This window comes from Canis lupus, chromosome 8 (genome assembly GCF_011100685.1).
Source record: "Canis lupus familiaris isolate Mischka breed German Shepherd chromosome 8, alternate assembly UU_Cfam_GSD_1.0, whole genome shotgun sequence".
Classification (NCBI taxonomy): domain Eukaryota; kingdom Metazoa; phylum Chordata; class Mammalia; order Carnivora; family Canidae; genus Canis; species Canis lupus.
The window spans coordinates 157,008-176,960 of NC_049229.1; the positions used below are offsets into that span (position 1 = coordinate 157,008).

The 19,953-nt window shown below is 42.2% G+C and overlaps 2 pseudogenes; one reads left to right on the forward strand and one right to left on the reverse strand.

Annotated features, from left to right (window-relative positions):
• Positions 1-204: 204 nt before the first annotated feature.
• Positions 205-683, reverse strand: LOC119872973 (annotated as a pseudogene).
• On the forward strand, positions 666-13,447 carry LOC119876475 (annotated as a pseudogene).
• The last annotated feature ends 6,506 nt before the right edge of the window (positions 13,448-19,953 follow it).

The following is a 19,953-nucleotide window of genomic DNA, read 5'->3' on the forward strand; positions in this document are numbered from 1 at the left end:
CAGCTATTTTTTTTCCTTTCAATTCATTTAATTTCAACAATCTGTCAAAAAAGAGCCAATAGACAAATACTGAATTAAATTTGGTTGGGTTTTTCAAACCCTCCAACTGCAGACTATAAAAACATCTTGTGTGTCTCTCATTCTGACCACCCTGTTACTTTTCCATATACCACAGGCCACCCATAGATATACAAAGCCAGGGGCCAAAGCCGGTACAGTCTACTTGGAGCCAGTAGACAGAAGGGGATGAGGCCTGATGAAGCACTTATGGACAAAATATAGTTCACCGTTGGGTTGAAGTTCTTCAATATAAAGAAGAAGGCAACAATGACCAAGACCAGGAATTGGGTGACCAGGAATAGAAGATGGAAAATGTTGTAGCTTCATAATCAGCAACTTCATTCTTCTTCCACAAAATTCTTTCATCTTTTTCCTTTCGAGACATCTTTCTGTTATCAGCTTCAGAGAGTTTTCGAGTCACTTCTTTGGAAACAGCATCCTCCCTCTTCTGTGCTACTTTGTGTTTGAGAACAAATTTCACGTTTTTGTATGCGAAAGCCACCAGGTAAGTGCTTACGAGGGTCATCACACTGTAGAGCATGGCCGACTGAATGAGATCCATATGCCAAATTTGCCAATACAGCCAGATGGGGATGGCTGACACGATGAAGGCGTTCCCGAAGAAGAGCGTGGAGGACTTGGCCGACAGGTTGCCACACAAGGCTATTGCAGTATCATGGACTATATTCCTTATGCTGTGCCTTTTATTCCTCTGACTTATTCATTCCCTAACTGCAAACCTGTATCTCCCACTCCCTGCACCTCGCTCCCACCTCCTCTCTGTCAACCATCAGTTTGTTCTTTGTATTTATCGTCCCGATTCTGCATTTTTTTGTTTGTTTATTCTTTTTTTGTAGTTTTCTTTTGGATTCCACGTGTGAGTGAAACCATGGTATTTGTCTTTATCAGTCTACCTTATTTCACTCAGCATAATACCTGCTAGGTCCATCCTTCTTGTCTCTGAAGGCATGATCTTATCCTTTTTATGGCTGCATAATATTCCTCTGTGTGTGTGTCTGTGTGTGTGTGTGTGTGTGTGTGATATCTTCCTTCTTTCTTATCTTTTGATAAGTGTCCTATTGATGGACACTTAGGTTGCTTCCATATCTTGACTATTGTAAATAATGCTGCAGGAAACATAGCGATGCATATATATCTTTTCAAATTAGTGTTTACATTTCCTTTGGGGTAAATATCTAACAGTGGAATTATTGGATCGTATCATATTTCCATCTTAATTTTTTGAGGAAGCTCTGTACTATTTTCCACAGTGGCTGTCCCACTTTATATTCCCACCAACAGTATACAAGTGTTCCTTTTTATCCACATCCTTATCAACACTTGTTTTCTTGTCTTTTTAATTTTAGCCATTCTGATACATGTAAGGTGATATCTCATTATGGTTTTTTTTTTTCATTATGGTTTTGATTTGCATTTCCCAGATGAATGATGTTGAACAACTTTTCATGCAGTCTGTTGGCCATGTATGTTTGTATATATTGTAACATTTTTACCATGATGAAAGATTTTAAACTATTTAAATCCTCACTGGTAAGGGCCTGGTTTGATCAATAGTGAATCACTCAATCAATGCACTACTTAGTTGTTTCAAATAAAAATTGAAGATTAATTCTTTATGCATAGATCTGGAATGATTTATGTGCAGAGTTAATAGGTGAAACAAGTAAGGTACAGAATAAAATGTATAGTATATTAGCGTCAGCATAAAAAATGGTAGAGGAGACTTCTATTCACTAGTATATGCATAGAATATCTCTGCATAGACAGCCAACTAACTAATACTAACCTAATGATATTGCCCCAAAAGGAAAATGGGTGGGTGGAGGACAAATGTCAGAGGGAAATTTTCTCTGCATAACTTTCTGTATCTTATAAATATTGACCATAGGAAAATAGTAGTTCTTTTTTATCTAAGAATAGTTCACATACAATGTGAATTGTTTTTAAATTAAATAAAAGCTAGATTAAAAAATCATCTAGGCTTGGGCTCCGCCTCTCCAAGAGTTATTTTAACCTATTTTGAAATACAATTTACTATTTTGGAATTTCCCTAGCAATAAATGGTACTTCTTGCCTATCACACATTATTTCAGGGAACCAATGAGAAAACAAGCATGAGAGCACTTTGTAGACTATAAAGTAGTATGCATGGGATCCCTGGGTGGCGCAGCGGTTTAGCACCTGCCTTTGGCCCAGGTAGCAATCTTGGAGACCCGGTATCAAATCCCACGTCGGGCTCCTGGTGCATGGAGCCTGCTTCTCCCTCTGCCTGTGTCTCTGCCTCTCTCTCTCTCTCTCTCTGTGACTATCATAAATAAATAAAAATTAAAAAAAAATAAAGTAGTATGCAAAGGCAAAAAAAAATGTGTATATATAACAGTATTGACTGAGCCTAGATCCTTACTATAAAATAAATACTGAATATTCTAATAGTTTTGTTGAAACTCAGTTTAAGAATACAAATTCTAACCCATTTCTTTGCAAAGTGTTTATTCTGGCTCCAAACAATGATTTTTTTAGCCTTAAACACAAAAAAGAACTCACCTCATGTCATGTAATATTAAAAAAATAGTCATGTGTAACTCAAACAATAACACATTAATGTACTAGGAAAGGGAACACCTGGGTGGCTCAGTCCAGTAAGAGTCTGCCTTCAGCTCTGGTCATGATCCTAGGGTCCTGAGATGGAGCCCTACATTGGGATCTCTGCTGAGCAGGGAGCCTGCTTCTCCCTCTACCTTCTCCCTCTGCACCCCCTTCCTGTTCATACTCTCTCTCTCTCTGAAGTAAATAAATAGTTTTTTAAATGTTCTAGGAAATTGACCTCAAAAAATCCTACTGTGAGGATTTGCTTACCAGGAAGAGAACTTTTAAAGAATAAACAATTACCCCAAACATGAGAATGTATGTATATAAATGCAAATTATCATATATCTAATTTACCCCAGAAAGAGATAAATGCCCCATGTACATTCTAGAATGAGAATGCCATGTATGATTCATTTTCTTGCCAACTTCTGTTGACTGATGATATCTTCTTGTATCATTCTGTTGAATGAGATTCCAAGGCAAACTCTGGACTTAATGGGAAAACATGCAGCAATAATTATGTCTGCCATGTATGTGAGAGTAAGGAACAGTTGGAAGGCCAGACACAGTCACAACTGCTCTCTACATTCGCATATGTTTCCCCTTTCTTCTTCCCTTCTGCCCTTCAGCACCATAATTTTCTACAAAAAGATTGCTAGGAAAGAGGTTCAGAATAGGATTTAGGCAGACTGGTAGTAAGAAAGAAAGAAGTGTTCTCCTCCCTAGACTTCCTTAGCAAGAGGAAAGGATGAAGAGATGGAAGAAAAACTTGTTTGGAGCTCAGTTAGTTTTTCGCTCTGGTTATTATCATGACTAGTTCATATCAATACTACTAGATTTCATTTATATACAATGTAATCAATGAAGGTCAAGAATGTCCAAACAGTAGCTCATTTAAATCAACATTAGAATCCACAGAAGTTGAATGATCTCCTTTTTGTGTATGTCTCCTTTTTTTTTGTTTTGAGATTTTTATTTATATGAAAGAGAAAGAGAGAGAGAGCCAAAGCCTTAAAATGTATATAAGTTTGATTCTCTATTTAAACTTTAAGGGTATGTGGTCTAGGTAAATAAACATGGCTACATGAAGAAGATAATTAAGGAAATGCTTGTCGCATAAAAGTTTATAGCAGCAAAACTTTTGAAACAACCTAACCAGCTAAAAATTGGGGATTGGCTAAACAAACTATGGGATATCTCTACAAAGGAATCTATTGTCATCATACCCATGATGTAGCAGATTATCAAATGAAAAGATGCTCCCTAATCACCAATAAGTGACAAGAGCAATTATAAATTATAAAAGGAATGCATAATATAATCTTCTTTTTGGTGATACTAGAATATTGTTGAAAGCCTACATACCAAAATATTAACAGTGGTTATCTATGGGTGGTGGTATCACGGGGGATGTGTACTTCTTTTACTTTCTACATATATTTATTTCCAAATCATTCAATAGACAAGCATATCTTTTATAGTAAGCTATACTTGAAACTTCAAGAGGAGTAGACTTTGTTATATTCATTTTTTATGTCCAAGATATAGCACAAAATATTGCACATAAGTGTTCCATAACTGTGTGTTGAAGAAAAATATATTTAAACATATATTTATATTTAGTTATTATAAATAAAATTCATATAGGATATAAATATAAGAAATATATATTCTCTAAAGCAAGAGTTGTGGCAGTCGTAATCTCAGAGGAAAGCAATATGTCACCAACACGACCATTCACAGAAGAAACAGTCACACAGGTCAGGCCAAATAACTACAGTTAAAGGAAGAAAACCACTAAGTAATCACCAGGTGGCAGGAAATAGAACCAGCAACTTAGCTAAAGAAGCCAATGAATATAGTGAGTTCTAGAAACTGCATCCTCCACAGAGGGCCTAAGAAATCCAGGCTCTTGGCCAACAGGACTGACTCAGGCCTCCTTCATTTCCTTCTGGAATTCAAGTGAAAATAACTCCTCTCTTCTGAGCCCTGATCAGTAAGCTTGTTTCACACAGCTAGGGTGGGTGCTTAGAACCCTCCAGTGGGCTGGAGACATTTTGTAAGATAGGGAGTGTAGTCTGGAAGAAGGAATTTTTAGATTTTAAATGAGAAACAACTCTGCCATTACCAGCGTGTGAGTTTTGCCAAGTTGCATTTTCGTTTTACTTGTTAAGTATGAATTAGAAAAATAGCTGTTTGTCACAAGATTGAGGACAAAATGGATAATGACTGAAAAAAAATTAAGAAGTACCATAACTAGGTGTTAAACTATAAAATATATTACCTTTACTACCCTAGAAAGAGAGAAATGCCCCATATACATTCTAGAATGAGAATGCCATGTATGATTCATACGGAAGATGCTGAAATATAATATGTACTTAGGTTTTGGAGACCAGATACAAGTGGACTTGGGTGGCAGCCCGGGTGGCTCAGCGGTTTAGTGCCGCCTTCCGCCTGGGGTGTGATCCTGGGGACCTGGGATCGAGTCCCACGTCAGGCTCCCTGCGTGGAGCATGCTTCTCCCTCTCCCTGAGTCTCTGTCTCTGTCTCTCTCTCTGTGTCTCTCATGAATAAGTAAAATCTTCAAAAAAATGAGTGGACTTGGGTAACTAGATGAACACATGCAAATCTATTGGTTAAGTCTCTGCACGGAAGCATTCCTAAGTTTTTAGGTTATGACAGCCACAAATAGATGTGTTAACTGGAATAGCAGGATGTGATTTTGCTGAACTTCGATATCTAGAGACATGTCCCAACAGCGCACAGGAATACATTTGCATTCCATACTTATTTTCCTGTTATCTGAGCTCTATCTTCTATTCCACACCAAACAGCGAGCCCTTCCAGACAGCCCCATTTGTACAAATAAAGAGCCATTACTAATTTGTCATGAAACGCAGAAGGGGGAAAGTGTGGCACAATAAATAAGTGTACTGAACAGTAACAACAAAAGGATGTGAAAGATTGCATAGGTTAATGATTAAAATGATAGCCAAAGGGATGGAGTAGCTGCGGAGGGGTTAGGGATTCTTAAAGGAAAGCCCATTAGAACTATAAACAGAATAATCTTTTTTATTAAATCTGCAACTTCAACTCATTCAAGGTGGCTTTAATACAAGAACATAAGAGACAACACAGTGTGTGGCAAATGAGCTGTGATGTCAAGTGGAAATGACTTCATTGTTGGCATTGGACTTATTAGCTAAGACCTTGAGCAAGTAACTTTTCTGAGCCCCAGTTTCAATATCTGTTCAAAAAAATAAGAGAACAGTTGTAGGAATTACTGATAATCTATGTGAAGTGCCCAGCTGACATGTAGGTGCGCTCTTAAGTAGTATCCATGGACAGTGATGACCTCTCTCACCCATAAACCTCAACCAATGTACCCAAGTAGTTTTATTCAAAATAAACTCCTTCCTCTGAAGACATAATGGAATTAACTAGGGAGGGGAAATCCTCTCCTTGCGCACTGAAGGTGAGTCACTGGCAGGCAGGCAGAAATTACACAAAGGGAGTGTTTCTGATTTGAATATTGCTCAAAGTGAAAATTTTAAGCAAGATTTTCCAAAATAGTTTGGTGCTCTTTTGGTTTTTCTTTAAGTGTTGTGAATTTAAAGAATTTATTCAAAATCTGTTCCTTAGGGCGCCTCGGTGGCTCAGTCAGTTAAGTGTCTGCCTCTGGCTCAGGGACCCTGGGATGGAGCTCCACATCAGGCTCCCTGCTCCATGAGGACCCTGCTTCTCTCTCTCCTGCTACCCACCACCTCCACCCCTGCTTGTGCTCTCACTCTCTCTTTTTTTTTTATCTCTGTCAAATAAATAAATAAAATTTTTAAAAAAGAAAAAAGAAAAAGAAGAGTATAGGTAAAGTAAATGAAACTGTAGACGTATGCAGACAAATATTTTACACGGCTGTTTTTATGGAACTGTCAATCAATCTCTCTCTCCCTTCCCCTGCCCTCCACACACACTAAGGATGAGCATCATTTTAGCTAAACTCAATGTCAGCCTTGCTTCTTTGTTACCTTTACCTGTCCTTACTCAAAGTATTCTCCTCAGATTCCAAACTGGTCCTCACTATTCGATTGTGTGAACCCAAGATCAGACATCTCTAAAGCTTATTGTCTGCGTGGCCATGACATTATTGTTTGGCTGTCTTCATTAACATGACTTCTATTGTCTTCATCAACACAACTTTTTTATTCTAGGAAGCTCTGGAGCAAAATGTTTATTGATTCACAATGCTTTTTGAAACACTCACCTCAAGACACTCATCTTATGTCCACCAATCCAAAACTAGTTTATCATAATCATTAGCTAATTCTAATCAAGCCCTTGTATTGAAAGACCCATTTTAGACTCAAACCCAAAAACCACTTAAATAGTCCAACGTTGTCCTTCCTGCTCCAAGATGCTATTAAAACTTTGTCAAGGAAGAAAGCTTACTTACCATGGTAAGCAACAAACTCAGTTTTGCCTTAGCAACAGGCTATTTTGGTAGTATTTTTTAGGGAGCTAGCATTCAGCAATTGCAAGCCTTGGAGCGGGTGTTCTTAGTTTGATGATTATAGTATATAGGAGGGGGGTGTATGGGTATAATTTGACCTATAATAAGAAAGGTTTTTATATCTAGTGTTAATGTGGCTGCTGCCTTTTACTGTTTTCTTCTGTCGTTACATTCATACTTTACCCTAGTGAAATTCCCTTAAGCTTTCTTCTAAATGCTGTACTCTCCCCTCACTTTCCTTTGTTCTTCTGGTGTGCAATGAAAGGTCTCAGGCATTCCGCACATCTAAAAGACTACAACCATGACCCCATATTCACTAGACAACAACTCACTGAAGATTATCATAATCCTCCAGAGGACCCTTCTCCTAATTAGCAGATCTCTCCCTGGTCACACTAGCTACACAGCTCAACCTGGCCAGCCCAGAATGGTTACATCTCTACAGGTGGTTACTGAGACAGCTTCACAGCTTCTGAGGACAAAGAAGAGTGTCTTTTCCATGGAAGAACAATGCTTCAAAACATCCTTTGAATGGCTACTTTCTAACCTAGGGAGTCTCAACTCACGTTATTTTATTGCAGATTCCCGTTTCCTATTTTTAAATTCCCCTCACCCTTATGCCCACCAACTCCCAGCAAGTTGCTGCTTTAACAGGTGGATCTTTGCAACCTAATGTTTGTAGTAGTCAAGACCAACACAGAAATGCTTTTAAGCATTTTATGATCATGGGGATTCTGATGCAACCATTGTAAATTATAAAATCATCATGGATCAGCAAAGCCGTGCTGCAGTTTTCCATTTGGAAACCCAGCAATGAAGTGTTTAAAACAAAAGAACAATGTGAAGATAAGGCAGAAACAAAGATTGGTATCGTTGGTGGGCTAGCTTTTCAGAATGGTAGAAGATAGTCACTTTTTTTAAAATGAGGCAATGAGTGTAAATAATTAATAATAGCAAGTTATATAATGAATAGTTTCCTTGCCCTTCGTTTCATGCCTTTTTAAAAACCTTTCCTTTTATCCTTTTGGTCTACTTTTTAAAAAAGTTAGTGTTTCATACATTTTGAAGTGGCATAAGTAAGGCGAGGCCACAACAAAAATATAAAAAGAAATATAGAATAACAGGTAATAGCTGCTTTTTCTGCTATGGACTTATAACTGTTAATTTCTATTTTGCATTACTTCTCCCGGAATAAATGAGAAACAGATTCAAAAAAAGGACCTAGAACATTGAGATTTTTAGTAATCTAACCCACTCCCCACTTAGCAGAGCAATACATTGACAACAGTGGTGAGACACAAGCTTTTTATTATATATTCCCTAATTTTAAAAAATTGGCGTGTTTAGAACATGCATGTACTATACATGCATAAATTTTATACATGTCTTATTATACCAATACAATTCATAAGACATGTATGGTACACAAAATTGAAATTTTGTTAAGTGTGGAGGCTAAAAATACAGAAATAGAAGATACCAATTTTTGTGTTTAATCCAAAAGATTTTCCTACATTCCCTGAGATGAACTAGTCTGAACTATCAAATTAGACCTTTCAAGGTTTTCCTTGCATCTTTAAGAAAGTTTATAATAGGGCAGCTCCGGTGGCTCAGCAGTTTAGTGCCGCCTTCAGCCCAGGGCCTGATCCTGGAGACCTGGGATCGAGTCCCACGTCAGGCTCCCTGCATGGAGCCTGCTTCTCCCTCTGCCTGTGTCTCTGCCCCTCTGTCTGTCTCTCATGAATAAATAAAATCTTTAAAAAAAAAAAGCGCAGCCCCCAACACACCAAAGTTCTAGATTCTCTCATTCTACCTTAAATAGATTAATTAATTAATTAAAAAATCTCACTCTCAGTCTTCATCTCTGGGATGAACTAGTTCTGCAAGGAGAAAAAGCAGCACTGGGGTGTAAGAGGCAGAGACACAGACAGAGGAGAAGCAGGCTCCATGCAGGGAGCCCGACGCAGGACTCGATCCCGGGACCCCAAGATCATGCCCTGGGCTGAAGGCAGGCGCCAAACCGCTGAGCCACCCAGGGATCCCTCAAGGGTGCTATTCCTGACAAGAGCCTCCGCGGCAGCCAGAGCAACGTCCAACCGAACTGGCCTCAGATCATTTCATAATTCGGGGGTGGGAGGTGGGGGGTGGGGAGCTTTGAATCTCTGTCTTGGCCCCTAGCAGACTAACCTAGGAAAACAGGCTTGTCGGGGAGAGAGAGTGAAAAAGTGAACCAGGGGACATTTCGGATGCTGGGGTGCGGCACGGAGTCTCGTGTTTATTCTTCGTGCCTGGGACACGGCCGGCTTTGAATCAGAACATTAAATACACAGCACCGCAGCCTGGGCCCGGCCCGGCCTCTGGCGTGTGGCGCGAGGCCCTCCGCCTCGCCAGCGGGCCCGGCCCTGGTTCCGCGCTCCCGGGAGTGCCGGGCCCCCGCGCAGCCGGCGCAGCTCGGGTCACCCCTGGTGGGGGTTTCTCCGCTCCTGCCTCCCCCGCCGACGCCGTCCCAGGAGGAGGGCGGAGAGGCGCGGCCGGGCTTCCTCGCCGGGACCCCGCGGGCCTCTGCGCGGAGGGCGGAGCGGGAGGGGGGCCCGGCGAAGGCGGGAGAGGGCGAGCCGGAGGGGAGCACGGGGAGGCCGGGAAGGGCGTCACTGCTCGCTTTCCGCTTCAGGAGCGGGCGGCAGAGGCGGCGGGGCGGAGCGGCGGCGGCGACGGGGTTCGCAGCGGTCCTCGCCTCCACTCCTCCGTGGGCCGCGCGGAGGGAGCGCGGGCGCGGCCGGCTGCACCCACCCGGGCCGGAGGGCAGGGCGCGGGGGGGGGTGCTGCGCGGGGGGCTCCGCGGGCTGGGCGGCCGCGCGTCTCCCGGACACTAGGGCTCCGGCTGCACCCACCCAGGCCGGAGGGCAGGGCGCGGGGGGGGGGGGCGCGGGGGGGCTCCGCGGGCTGGGCGGCCGCGCGTCTCCCGGACACTAGGGCTCCGGCTGCACCCACCCGGGCCGGAGGGCAGGGCGCGGGGGGGGGGCGCGGGGGGGCTCCGCGGGCTGGGCGGCCGCGCGTCTCCCGGACACTAGGGCTCCGGCTGCACCCACCCGGGCCGGAGGGCAGGGCGCGGGGTGGGGGGGGGCGCGGGGGGGCTCCGCGGGCTGGGCGGCCGCGCGTCTCCCGGACACTTGGGTTCCGGCTGCACCCACCCGGGCCGGAGGGCAGGGCGCGGGGTGGGGGGGGGCGCGGGGGGGCTCCGCGGGCTGGGCGGCCGCGCGTCTCCCGGACACTAGGGCTCCGGCTGCACCCACCCAGGCCGGAGGGCAGGGCGCGGGGGGGGGGCGCGGGGGGGCTCCGCGGGCTGGGCGGCCGCGCGTCTCCCGGACACTAGGGCTCCGGCTGCACCCACCCGGGCCGGAGGGCAGGGCGCGGGGTGGGGGGGGGCGCGGGGGGGCTCCGCGGGCTGGGCGGCCGCGCGTCTCCCGGACACTTGGGCTCCGGCTGCACCCACCCGGGCCGGAGGGCGGGGCGCGGGGGGGGGCTGCGCTGGGGTGCTCCGCGGGCTGGGCTGCCGCGCGTCTCCCGGACACTAGGGCTCCGGCTGCACCCACCCGGGCCGGAGGGCAGGGCGCGGGGGCGGGGGGCGCTGCGCGGGGGGCTCCGCGGGCTGGGCGGCCGCGCGTCTCCCGGACTCTAGGGCTCCGGCTGCCATCGGGCCGCGGCCGGGACGGAGCTCCCTGCGCTCCCCCGGGGGCCTCGGCGGCGCGGCCCCGCAGCTCCACGCACGCGGCGATGCGGGCGCGGAGGGGCGGGCGGGCGGGGGCGCGAGGCTGCCGCCAGCCGCCCGGAGCCGCTGTCCACTGCTGAAGCGCCGGCCGCCGGCGCCGCGCTGCCCGCCTGGAGCGACTCTGCTAGTACGGGACGCACGGGATGCCCGGGACGCCTCGCTCGCAGCCCGGACCTCCGCAGGCTGGGGTTCTCCTCGCCCGCCGCCGCCTGCTGCACTCGCTCACCCGCTTCGCCCCGGAGAAGGTCTGCCTGCCGGCCGCGCTGCCCCAGCGCCTCCGTCTTCAGTTCTCCGGCCTCCCCGTCGGCCCGCGTGGCGCTGCAGACCCCGGCGGCCAGGCGCTGCGGCTCGGCCTGCGCGGCGGACCGGGCGCGGCGGTGCGGGGCCGCTGCGCTGGGGCTGCGGGACTGCAGGACGTGCTGGCGCTCTCCCGCGGCCCAGTGCTCCCGAAGCGCTTCCTGCGCCTGCGGCACCGGGGCCGCCCGAGCAGCGGCCCCAGCCTTGGCCGCGCGCGCCCCCGCCGCTCCGGGCGCAGGTGGCCGGCGACGACCGCCGAGGCACCGGGGGCGTCGGGGAGCCCCGCTCGGGGGCTGCCGGACCCGCTCCGCTTTCTCTTCTTCGGAACGCACGGCTTTTGGGATGAGATCCTCTTCACTTTCTTGGGCAGGCAGACGGGCCGACCAGCGGCCACACGTCGCTCTGGTCCTCCTTTCTGTAGGGCAGCTGCAGCTTCGTGGTGGAGAAACTCTACTTCCACCTGCACTGGAGCCGCGGCTGGAGCACCTGGAAGCGGTGCCCGTCTACGTGACCTTCCTCTACGCGTGGGAGCTGTGCCGGGGCCTGGGCCTCCGCTCGTGCGGCGCTTGCTCCGGGGACTATTCTCACTACCCACTCAATTTCATGGGCCTCATCACCCTGATGTATTTACCTGGTTGGATATTCCTTAGTGTGTACCAGGACCTACTTGGTGTTGTGCCGGGTTCAGTACATACCAACTATCTAAAAGAAAAAAAAAAAAAGTCATTCGAGTCCCGCGAACCAATTCGATTTATTTTTACACGTTTAAAACGGAGTGGTTTTTTTAGCCTTTTATTTTTATACGGTTTCCTAAGCTCTTCTAATATGTTTTATTCGACTTTTCGGTTTTTCTGACACTTTGGAACCTATGCATAATACAACATTTTGAAATTTTACTCGAAACATAACTCAAAGTACTTGTCAATATTTAAAATCCCTTACAAGCCCAAACAGCAAAACCATGATACCTTAACATCAGAAGCTGTAGTATATTCACTTATTTGGGCATGGGTGGGTGATAACTACTAGGTTTTTGTTGTTGTTGTTGTTGTTGTTGTTTAAGAATGAAGTTATTCAAATCAGAAATTAATGATCTACAAGATTTGGTGAAATTTTCTAATTCAGTGATTTTTTTTACTTTCTTTTTAATCCAATTTCATTTTAATTCCCTGCCCTATTTACCAATCACTGCTGAAACTCAGTGTCTTTTATTCCTAGAATGACAGTTAATAACTCTTAAAGTGCCTCCCTCTAGCGCGCAAGTGGAAAGAAACTGACAAATGTGGAAACACATCCTATGGATCGATTTTTAAATAAATCTTTTCTAGCAACTCAGACAGGTGACACTGTGTTAAGATATTTGACCTTCATCCTGGAGATGATTGTTTTTCCAATGTGGATTAGCCTTAAACGCCAAGTGTGTTGACATTGATCAGATGCTGTGTTATCTATAGCTGTAAACTTTTGTTGTAAAATGTTCACCTTATATGCCCAAAGGCCAAGCAAAATTTTATCACCCACAATAGTATTCTAACCCTAAGGACTCTTTCTACAGGGAGCTTCAAGAACAGAAACAGTTCCTTGGAATAAAATGAACCTGAATGTTCATTATCCTCGCATTAGACCTAATGGCTTACCGTGAATACAGATAGGCGTTTTCAGAGTATTTCTGCCACGGCTCACTTGTAATCGTCTTTCTTTTTCCTTCTGGACCCACAGAGTTCTTGGGCCAAACCTGATGTGCTAATGTGCAGTATAAATCAATGATAGCTTTTTGGTGACTCATTATTGTCTGGAAGCTCCAAAGTTAAATGAGATGATAAAAACAGCTTTAAGAAATCATGTCTAATCAATAATAATGTACTTTAAGGTTGTTTGTTGTTTTATTATATTTAGAAAAGATGTAGAATTGAGTATAGCTCAGCCAAGGATGACTAACACTTTCTCAGTTTTCGTTATGAAAATTATGAGGAAAACTTACAGTTTGTACAAATGAATTGTTTCCGCTTCAAATTATTAGCTTGTCTATGCTATGAAAGGGGACTTCTTTCTGGTTTCAAAAAATATTTGCTATGGCAGTAAAAACAAATATGTATTTAGATGATTGTTGGGAATAATTTTGAGAATGTTATTTTAATTCACTATCTGAGGTTGTGAGCTAAATTATAAATAATGCAATATAATCAACCCCACCTGTGGAATGGATCGTGTCAAACTGATTATTTTAGCTAGTCAAAGCTGAGTAGCAAACCAAATGTTTGCAGAAAGTTAAAGTGTCACTTTATGAAACTTGGTCATAGGTAAAGGATTTCTGAAAACACTGGCCAGAGAAAAGTAGAAGTATAGACACTAAAGTTAGTCAGATGCTAAGCAAATATTTGTAATATGAATGTGACCCATTGCACAGGAATCTGAGTTAGGTGTGGCACCACACCACACATTCCTGTGAATGCTTAACCAAATCCTTGACTTCTAGGATACTTGCTAAATGTACATGTTTGCACTTACATCCTTCATATAGGGCTCCTCATCCCTGCTTACCTGCTTACCAGCGTTCCTAGGTTCAGAAATCTGTCAGGAAGTAGGAAAGCCTGCTACTTTTTGTTTGTTTGTTTTTGCTTTTAATGTTAATCCTATTTTAAAGAAAAGACCAAGTTTTCCATCCATTCAGTTCATTCAAGAAATAATTACTGTGCACCCATTATTTGCAAGGCATTTGCCTAAATTCTGCAGATACAGCAATGACCCAACACAAACAAAATCTGTCCTTATGAAGCTCAGGTATTAGTGTTTTGGTTTATAGGAAGTTATACTTAACTCGGAAAGCTACTGTTTTAGTACTAGGCAACGAGAGGCAGTTGCTAGGAGGGTCCTCATCAGGCTGGATATTCATCAGAATAAACATCAATCCATCATCCCTAAAACAAAAGTCCATTAACAGCCCCTCTTCTAGTTCTACAAAGACTTCATCCGTATGTATTCCGGAAGTGATTATCCTGTCTATGAACTCGCACCTTGCTCTAAGACTTCTTGTTATGTGTTTACTCAATTTCTTAATTGACATTTTGCTATAACTGAAACTTGAAAGAAAAAACATGGCAAGAATCATCAGATCAATCAATTTTGTTAACTCATTAGCAGTTCAGACATAGAAGTGACAAGCCAATATAATAGTTAATATTTAAGGAACACCACCTGCCAAAAATGAGCCTCTATTACATACATAAAATCTGAAGTGAATATATGTATATATCCACGTATATGTTTTATTTTTTTTTTAATTTTTTTTTTTATTTATGATAGTCACAGAGAGAGAGAGAGAGGCAGAGACACAGGCAGAGGGAGAAGCAGGCTCCATGCACCGGGAGCCCGACGTGGGATTCGATCCCGGGTCTCCAGGATCGCGCCCTGGGCCAAAGGCAGGCGCCAAACCGCTGCGCCACCCAGGGATCCCCACGTATATGTTTTAAATGAGTAACATTTATACATCTTAAGTAGATGTATATAATCTTAATATATATCCATATACAAAGTAATGCATATAAAATATGATCTATATCTCTTAATTGTAGATATATATACATATGTATACAGATACATACAGACACAAACCCACAGATTTTACTTAAACCTCTAGCAACCCTCCTTTTACAACCAAGACAATGAAACTGAAGCCGGAAGAGGTTAAGTAACTGCTCAAGTCATACAGCTATTGAATATTTAGACTTGAATCCAAGTACTCTGTACTCCAGGGTCTGTTTTTAACAGCAACACTGTCATGCCTCTGTCTACTGACCGCAATGATTTTGGATCTTCTACGGATTTCGCCTTGCAGTTTGTATTGCTCTTCCCTTTCACTATCACAAATGCAAGTGTAGATGTCTAATAACCAGGCACTAGTAACAAAAACACTCTATTCCATGGGAAATAACAACGATTTATTAATACCAGGATACATAACTGAAAATCAGCCTACTACTAATTCCTCAGGTAATAGTCTTATACTTAAGCAGAGCTCTGAAGTGGAGTTCTTCATTTGAAGTCAGGCAATCTTGATCGAAGAATAATACACCAAGAGGCATGATACCTTATATCACAAGCTAGGAAAAATACATAATTATTGCTACATATTTAACATAGCATTTGGAAGGATCATCATTCTGAGAGCTAAATGCCCCAAAAGTTAAAATTAAATTTTTTGCAGTAACATTTATTCTGAGTTGGATTAAATACCTTAAAGTCTAAGGAGTCCTGAACAGAAAACATGGAAGAAAAGTAACAAGTATGATTTTTGCTCCATGTTTAACTTCAACAACACTGAAATTTTCTTCTAAAGGTGCTTTAAATTTTAAATCAATTCTATCTGGGCACTGTATCTACAGAGAAATATGATCTTTCAAGTTTCTCATGTTAACAAGGACATTTTTAGGTTCTGCAAAGACTCCAAAAGGTTGATAATCTATATCAATATTTCAGACATTTCGGTGTACCTAACTTTGAATATTTTATCAATATTTGACCTTCCATGTTTCGACTCAGCAAAACACAACTTAGAAAAGTATGACCTGTCCTTTGTTATTTAAAAAATGTTTCTAATTGGTTAATCCTATCCTTTTGAAAAACTAATTTTCCCATACTGTTTTGAAATAGACTCCATTGACATAATGGACCTGGTTCTATTTAAGAGGGCTGGTGAAGAATTTTGGTAGACTGTTTTGGTTCTTTTTCCACTTCCATAATACAGTTAAAAATCAATATACTTGGAAAGGAAGTTATAGTCATGCTACAGACTTGGAGTGATAAATAAATCATTGTATTGTAATATCTGAAAGCATTTTAATAAAATCATTTTTTGTTTATATTAAAAGGCATTAAAAACACTTTACATTTTAAATTAATTTTAAATATACTATCTCCAATATGTTTTCCAACATTGTTTAATGGAACTAAGCTCCTTTACTGAGGGGAAATAAAAGAAACACTCTTTCCCTCCCTCCATCAAACACATGCTTCAGTTTATGCTGAAGAGAAAGATGGCTGTAAAAGATGATGTTGTTGTGTTGCCAGGTTTTTTTTTTTCTTTCTATTCTTAGACTTGGTACCAGAGGAACCAACAAAAGCAGCAATTGTTTGTGCGGACTTCTATTCACTAGAATTTGCCTCATTCTGATTTTTAACATTGAGGTATGAAACCACCACAGAGGCAGTGGCTTCTAGACACTAGCAACCCAATTGTAAATTAAACTGGGATGAGTGTAGCGAATTTTTCCCTAGAGACTTTTTCTCTTAATACAAAGAGAACATAAATTTAGAGACTTTTCCCCTTAATTCTGAAATTCTCTTTGCAGAAATGGTCTTTCTTTCTCTTTTCCCCTTAGAGGGAAAGAGAAAGAAAGAAAGGGTGGGAGTGAGGGACTGGTCTTTGACATACAGAAAGACTTGATTTTCATCTTTTAATGATTCCATTAGAATCCAAACGTCACATGGACCAACTTTCCCATTTGGAAAAAATGAATTTTTACCATTATTAAGGAGAGTCCAGGTTTGAAAGAAAGCTGGTTAAACTGGTTAACAACCAGTTCCATCCCAGGCAGGAATTATTGACATGACATCTCTGACAGATGGTTTCTCAACTCAGCTTGGACTGTTCAAGGCAGTATTAATTATGTTTTTCATGCAAAGACTAAATGAAGGGAAAGCTATCAACAGCTGAGCTGATAAAACCCACTCTCTGTCAGTGAAGGAAAAGGCTTTTCAAGGCTTTCAGGAGCTAACATATCTTGTGTGTTGCACATTGCTAATGTATTGCTTAATACATTGCTTGTGTATTGCAATGAAACGTTTTATAAGGCACTCTTTTCTTGTCATTAAAAAATCAGTGTTTCATTCTTTTATCATGATACGTATGGTCTTACATCTTTCCAAATGATGCCTTCATTCACTGAGTCTAGCAGCAAGGCTTTGAGAACTTTGAGAGTAATTGACATTACTTCAGAGAAAGAGGAAAAAAGAAACATTGGCTGTAGATAGAGGAGTTGAAGGTTAAATGGTAGGGACCCTGCTTGGGTTGCTGGAGTCTCAATGTGACTGGACCCAGGAGAAGCTTTTGGTTGCTTCTCAGGGCTACCTACAGAATGTCAACTGGGGGACTTTCCTGATAGTTTCCTCTGGCAGGCCTAAACAGCTGCATTAAGAAAGGAATTGAGAGGCCACAGGTGTCACAGAAGCAAGTAGCTAGCCAGGAAGGATGAAAGATGCCAATCGGAAAAAGAGAATTATATATTAAAGGGAAAGCTAGCTCCACTTTTGATGGGATTCCAACAGACATTTAGGTTATATCTGAGATACTTTATTAACGTATTATTAAGATCCATGATGAAAATAAGACTTGTTTCACAGGATCTCAGATTCAGAACTTTAAATATTTGAAAGGTAGTTGTTGTTGGAGAAAAATGGTATTGAGAAGAATATGTAGAAAGTTTACATCATCTCATTTTGATTACCCACTAACTTTTAGATACTAAAGCAAAATTAAATATGCTGTTGTACATTTCTGAGGGAGAACTATTTTAGTCTTAACCTTTTATTAGAAACAATGAATGGACAGGAAGATAAAATAAATAAGAAAATTCCCTGGAGTACATCAGAGCAAGTACTCAGATCCTAAGTACTCAAAAGCAAATATTTAACAAAATTTATCATTGTTCTTACTTGTAATGAGGATATTTTCAACAAACAAAACAGAAACAAAAGAATAATAAAGGCATTAATAGGAGATATAATGAAAAGGATAGTATTCAGTAGCTTTAGAGAGCCCATGGATTATCTTTCTATGTAAAATAATTCAGATTATGAATGCTTTTCTAAGTCTTTATATCATGTAAGATTTGAATTAAAAGAAAATGTTGAGTTCATGAAATGCTGTACACCCTTAGTTTGGTGAGGTATCAAAATGTGTACTTTATTATGTTAACATTTATTCAGCAAATTTTCTGAGGTTTTTGTTTTTTTTTTTTGCATGTGTAATGATGTGATTGGACATACTATAAAAGTTTTAATAATGTGCTTTTAAAGTCTCTACAAATGTACAAGTAAACAGTCCACAACTTACTAAAACCTAAAATTATGGTATTTCAGGGGCACCCGGCTGGCTTAGTTGGTAGAGCATGTGACTCTTGATCTGGGGTTGTAAGTTCGAGCCCCACATTGGGTGTAGAGATTAATTTTTAAAAAAATTAAATCTTAGGGAAATAAAAATAAATAAAACCATGGAGTTTCAGAATTTGAGGAGAGAACTAAAGGTCATCTAATTTAACTTCCAGACAGTAGAATAATTCTTTCTAGATCCTCTTTTACAGGTGTCATCCACTCTCTTCTTGATCACATCCAATGAGATTATGATACTTACTCAGCTCTCGCAGGCCAAGAGAGCTGAGTCAGTATCATTTCTTTGTTCTATTGTTTTAGTTGCTAGAAAGTTCTTAACAGTAAGGGATATCTATAATTTTCACACATTTTCCAAGTTTTCACCCATCGAAAGAGGACCAAAGGTTTGAAGAAAGTTTCCAAGTGTGTCTTAATTGTTTTACTCCAGGTGAAATATCCAAGATCTTTCAGCAATAGATAATAAAGTGTACAATTAGAAAATTATTATCTACTTCAATCAGGGCACTTTATTTCTGCAAATGGGAACAACATTTAGCACTATTACCTTCTTTAGCAGCTCTGACCACTTGATTGTTTCTTTTCTTTTTTTTTTTAAGGAGATTTATTTATTTGAGAGAGGGAGCAAGCTTGGGGGTAGGGGAGAGGCAGAGGGAGAGGAAGAGAGAGTCCTAAGCAGACTCTGCACTGAGCATGGAGCCAGGCTTGTGATCTCAAGATTCTGAGATCACCACCTGAACTGAAACCAAGAGTCTGACTGATGTTCAACTGACTGTGCACCCCAGGTTCCCCCCCACTTCAATTGTTTCAATTGAACTTTTATTTCTCCAAACACTCCAAGTCTCTTGTAAACTGCTGTTAAGCCCGTGATCACTTTGTGTATATGCACATTCGTATAAAAATAATTGGCATGGATCTGTTCTATTCCCATACTCCATGAATTGGCTTGAAGTGAATGATAGAGAAATGAAGGCAAGTTGAGTGAAGAACAGAGAATCGACCATTGAATTCACTCTTCATTTCCTTCATTCCTCTGATTTTCCTACTCTCATTTTGAGAATGAGCATTTGTCATTCTTTATGTTTTCTCCACAGTTAGGAAAGAACCTAGCACAGAGCCGTACTCAAATTTTGTTGCTGATGATGAACTTATCTGAGCTTTCATGTCAGACAATTCAATAGTGGAAGCAGGAATTAGGAATGTGCCACATGGCCACATGGCCACACAGGACATTAATTTATGGAACATACACGAGACTCACCACATGCCTAGAATTATGTGGAATTTGCTTAGTCTCTCCTCTCCTTCCCTCATCTGTTCAGCAACTTCTTTTGTCAGGTGCAGAACTCTATAAGAGATTTTAGCTACATTATAGATTAAAATTTGTAAGCTATTTATAGAACCTAAATACCCTTTGAAATGTTATTTTGGAAATATGAATTTTAAAAAACCGACGTGCAAATGAACTAGTTGGTGGTATAAGTATTACTACATGTCACTTCCCTAAAGACTGTCTTGCTCAGTTTGCAGCTTACTGATACCT